This window comes from Echinops telfairi, unplaced genomic scaffold (assembly GCF_000313985.2).
Source record: "Echinops telfairi isolate 266 unplaced genomic scaffold, ASM31398v2 ScPeMD7_3;HRSCAF=10, whole genome shotgun sequence".
NCBI classification, from domain to species: Eukaryota; Metazoa; Chordata; class Mammalia; order Afrosoricida; family Tenrecidae; genus Echinops; species Echinops telfairi.
Window position 1 is genome coordinate 65348815 of NW_022103899.1, and position 5670 is coordinate 65354484.

The window sequence follows — 5670 nt, forward strand, 5'->3', positions numbered from 1 at the left end:
ATGGACAGCTTGGCTGGTCTTTGACGTCTTCACTCACTGTCCCAGTCAAGTCTTATTGGGTTTCTCCACACTTCAGGTGGCTTGGCTGGCTTTTTGGCATCAGTCAGGTTCAGCCAAGTCTTATTGGGGTTCCCCACACTTTTGGGGTGGCTCCTTGTACCATCTGTTGATTCTTGGTGTTGATTCAACTTCTTGGCTGGGCCCCAATGTCACACGTTATTACATCTCTAAAATGTTTGTTTCTTGTGAAGTGGCTCAACATCTTGCAAGGTAGTTCAATGTCTTGCAAGGAAGTTCTATAATATAAACTTAAAATTAATCTATGCTTCTGCCTTGCAAGGATGCAGAACAATGGGAGAAATGGTGGGAGTGCTGCAGCTACAAAGAGACCTAGGTCTAGGAGAGCCAAAACTGTCCTTTTGGGCACAAAGAACAAACCCAGCAGTGGGAATTCAGAGGGGTGGTCCTCAGAAAACTCCACGATGTAAGCCCATATATAATACACAGCCACCACGAAGACCATCCAATTTTAGTAATGGACCTGGGACCTGCAATGATTCTAGGAAGCCTCCCTCTCCAAAAAACGGGGGAGGCCCCCGGGGGAAACCCTGGGGAAACAAGGAGCCAAGGGGTGGACAGACTCAAGGGTTCTGAACTGGGCAATCGGCACCCTGGAGATCCAGAAACCCAAGTCATCAGGGCTACAGGTCAAACCAGCAGCCAAGGAAATAAAGTGGGCTTTATGGGATAAAAAAATCTACCCAAGAAACAAACCCTGTATAAATTGGGCATTCCCAGATAATAGACCATACACTAACTTAAATATGTGATAGGAGAAAATAATATTTGGATAAATTTCTTATTGACACAGGCTTTCAAATTAGTACAATAAACAGGAGAGTTAAGGGGAAAGAAGAGGTAGATATCAGAGGAATTACAGGAAATGTGATATTTTGTCATATAAGAGATATATCTGGAAAATATATAGCAAAGACATTAAAGAACGAATAGCTGGTGGTATAGGATTACCAAACATTGTAGGAATGGATATTATACCTGAAATATTTCCAGATGGATTAAAAACAAAATAATTAAACAAGCTCCAATCATGTTTAGTGAAGCCCAAACCACCCCTGCTGTAATTCCCAAACCCCAAGGCTCAGTCTGGGTTAAACGGTACCCATTAAAGGGGCCCACAGTGAGATCACATAGAAAATTAAAGAACTAGAAAAAGAAGGAATATTAAACCAACATACTACATTTAAATATGATTCTTCAGTTTGGCCAGTTAAGAAACCAAACGGGCAGTACAGATTAACCATAGATTAGAGGCAATTGAATGAGAAATCACCTAAAATTATAAGTAATCTGCCTGATTCATTGGGATTATAAATTTGTTAGCAGCTGAAAGCATAAAAATTATGCAGCTATAGACATGTCTGATGTGTTCTTTGCCATACCCTTGGCAGATGAATGCCAGGAATACACTGCCTTTACTTGTGTAGGCAAACAATACAGATTTTTAATATAACCACAGGGATATCTTTTTTTAAAAAAAACATTTTATTAGGGGCTCATACAACTGTTATCCCAATCCATACACACATCAACTGTGTAAAGCGTATTTGTACATCATTTCTCAAAACATTTTCTCTCCATTTAAACCCCCGACATTAGGTCCTCATTTTTCCCCTCCCTCCCTGCTCCCCCCTCCCACATGAGCCCTTGATAGTTTATAAATGGGTATTTTGTCATATCTTGCCCTGTCCGACTTCTCCCTTCATCCACTTTTCGGTTGTCTGTCCCCCAGGGAGGAGGTCACACACAGTTCCATGTAATCGGTTCCCTCTTTCCTACCCATTCTCCCTTTACCCTCCCTGTTTTGCCACTCACACCACTGGTCCTATAGGGCTCATCCATCCTGGATTCCCTGTATTTTCAGTTCCTATCTGTACCAGTGTACCTCCTCTGGTCTAGCCAGTCTTGCAAGATCGAATTCGAGTCATGGTAGTGGGAGCGGGGAGGAAACCTTTAGGAACTAGAGGAAGGTTGTATTTCTCATCATTGTTACATCGCACCCTGACTGGCTCATCTCCTCCCCAAGACCCCTCTGCAAGGGGATCTCCAGTGGCCTACTAATGGGCTTTGGATCTCCACTCCACACTCCCCCCATCATTCACTATGGTAAGATTTTTTGTTCTGATGATGCCTTACACCTGATCCCTTCGACACCTCGTGGTTGCATAGGCTGGTGTGCTTCTTCCATGTGGGCTTTGTTGCTTCTGAGCTTGATGGCCGCTTGTTTACCTTCAAGCTTTTAAGACCCCAGACGCTATACTTTTTGATAGCCGGGCACCATCAGCTTTCTTCGCCACATTTGCTTATGCACCCATTTGTCTTCAGTGATCCGTTCGACACCCTGTGATCACACAGGTTGATATGTTGTTCCATGTGGGCTTTGTTGCTTCTGAGCTAGATGGCCGCTTGTTTACCTTCAAGCTTTTAAGACCCCAAACGCTATATCTTTTGATAGCCGGGCACCATCAGCTTTCTTCACCACATTTGCTTATTCACCCGCTTTGTCTTCAGCGGTTGTGTCGGGAAGGTGAGCATCATAGAATGCCAATTTAATAGAAGAAAGTATTCTTGTGTTGAGGGAGTACTTGAGAACCACAGGGATATCTTAACATGCCGGCAACAGCCTACACCACACTAGCCTCCCACATACCAAAACTAAAAATGACTCAAAAATATATCACTATATAGATGACATATTACTAACCAGCGAACACTTAGAAGATCTAAGGGAAGATCTAACACTCTAAGAAACCAAGAATGGACAATAAATGAAGATAAAATAAAAAAAAACAGATATAAGTGTGAAGTTTTTATGTATTGAATGGAGCAGTACAAGACACAAAGTGTGGAAGGGCCACCATCATGTTCTTGCCTAGGGGGTGAAATTGGGTTTGCTCATAGGTTAGTTGTGTAATTCTTTGGAGGTGTAGAATTAGAGGTTTAGCAAGGTAAGCAGACCAGGTGAGCAAATGAGAAGGTGGGATGGTTGTGCTCTGGCACTGCCAGCTATAGTGCCCTGTGAGCATCAGGACCAAAAGGAGTGCAAGTCGGATCCCCAGGGCGAGGATGACACACCTCGGCAAGCACATAGTAAATCAATGGGACTGTGAGCGCTACACAGGCCGAGAACCAAAATTCCCAGTAGGCCAGGCCTAAGGCCACCAGTATTACAATGGAAATAAGTACAAGTAATATGTCGTGAGGCCCTCTGTGGAGGTCCCTGCAAGAGAGGAAAGTAGATTATTCTTGCTGACTTGGATATTGATGACCTCCTACACCCCATTGATGCTGATAAACTTTTACGTTCCATCAACCTGGATGATCTTATGTGCTGTTATGAATCCGGGGACATCAGAAGAACTCAGCCCCAAAAGACAACGTATATAAAACATATATGGGAATGGGAATGTCATTCGAGACCTTTGAAGATCCCAGCAAGATAAAGGTAATGGATGACGATGTTTTATCTAAACCTTTAGCTATTATGGATATTGACTGGGACAATGAGGACATTGACCCTCAGCAGTGTACGTGGTCATTTAGGAAAGAATGGTGCCACCACATGCTGTGGAGATATAAACTACATAGGTACTATAATGTCCCAATCTATAAAAATGTCTCCACACTGGACTGCCAAATGGATCTAAATAAATGTAGCTTACCACATTCTTACAACATGAGCTTCATGTTCAGAAACTACCAAGAAGCACCCAGCTTATGTGTCCCATCCCTCTTATATTGCTTCATTGATAAACAACAGCTACATAAAATTTGAAGTTTCCCCAGACACTTGTTTAGACTTCATCCACAAAACCTACTTAGGACTCTTTAACAGGTACCATTTGTTTTGGTCCACTTTTATACCAGATTTAGATGAGCTGAGCACTTCTCCAACAGATGAGATAACCATCTACCATCCCAGCGTCATCTACCATCCCAACCACCACACCATCTGCCACCACCAAATTTGATATACCTGACCCAAACCTCATTTTGGTTTTTAAAAAGTACCTAAGCCCTGGGGATATTTTGAGGATTATACAATCTTTAACAGAGACACAAATATCACCACCTTTAAATTGACTGAGTTCCCCAATTTCTACTCTTTTGGAAACTTTTGCACCCACAGTGACACACGTTGTCCCACTTTTACAAAGGACGATGCATTTACATCTGAAGACTATTATAAGGAACATCTATACTACTATAATTGGATCACTGAAATTTTACCTCACATGATTATTCACAAAGGCCCCGACCATAGCACCCATGAAGTCGATGAAGAATACTTTATCCCCCTTGGCAGGTTAATTTTGGCTAACCTCAGCCACGCCTGTACTGACACCATCATCGATAAGAGAGTACTTAATATTACCACTAGTACAGGTGGAGAGACCCAGCACCGGGACAAATTGCAAGTCTATAAACCCAAAATATGTGCAGCAATAAATAAAACTAAAATAAGTTTTAAGATGATGGATATGTACTATAATGATTGGCAGTGGTTTCTGCAAACACCTCTTTGCCCAAATATTGGAAACCCCCAAGATATCCGATAGAGATAATTGCTAGGTATATAGCATATGGCGATTTAGACAAATGGGAGGAGAAAAATGGAACAAAATTATACCTGGAGACCTGATAATTCAATAGCCGGATATACAATATCCAGAGCAAATATAGAAATACTATCAGAAAGAACCCAGTCTGGAAATCAGCTTTATATAATGCTCACTGATAAAGACAGGAAAAATATAAAAGAAAATATTACGGTACTTGAGATAAAGGATGAAAATAGTCGACCCTCATTTTTTGTAGGCCTAATAAATGTGGACTTCAAATTACCATCCCATAAATGCCAGAATAGTATAGCACATAAGAGTTGTGCCTCTAGTAATCAGGTCCACAATTGGACCTTTATACATGGAGCAACCTTTGAGGAAATTCATTCCACCCTCTCATATTAAACAGTAAGTTTGAATCCACCTATAGAAAAAACCCAAGTTTACATTGTCATATTGAAGACCCCAAGATTAACTTATCTTATGATGGCTCCAAGTGAAAACACCAAACATATCAATGGTGGAATAATTGGAGGTTTGAAATCAATTTTAAAAGACTTAAGATTAATAATTACATAACGATCCCATTGTTATATGATGGATTACAATGGATAAATGAAATCTGGACAATTAAGCATACTAGACTTGGAGAGAGGGAACTGATACTACCCATCTGGATTGTGCCAATTTCGTGGGACACATGCCATGTAGCCAATAACAGCATCAGACCATGTAAAATACATCGAGGCTGTTTCCATCAGATCCGTTGCCTGATAACAGACCGTTACAGAAATAAATGGACTACTGGTAATACAAACCCACCGCCATCCACATCAACAGCACCAGCTTCCCTGCCTATCTTTGACCAGCCCAAGCTGATATATGTCAGACCTGAGTTGCTCAGGATTCAATATACATTCAACATTGAGGATTTCAAGATAAAAAATTGTATCCCCTGGTGTTCACCACATGCTAATAATGTCCAACTACCTGAAATCCGCAGACAATCACTACCAGGGGGATTTAGAAA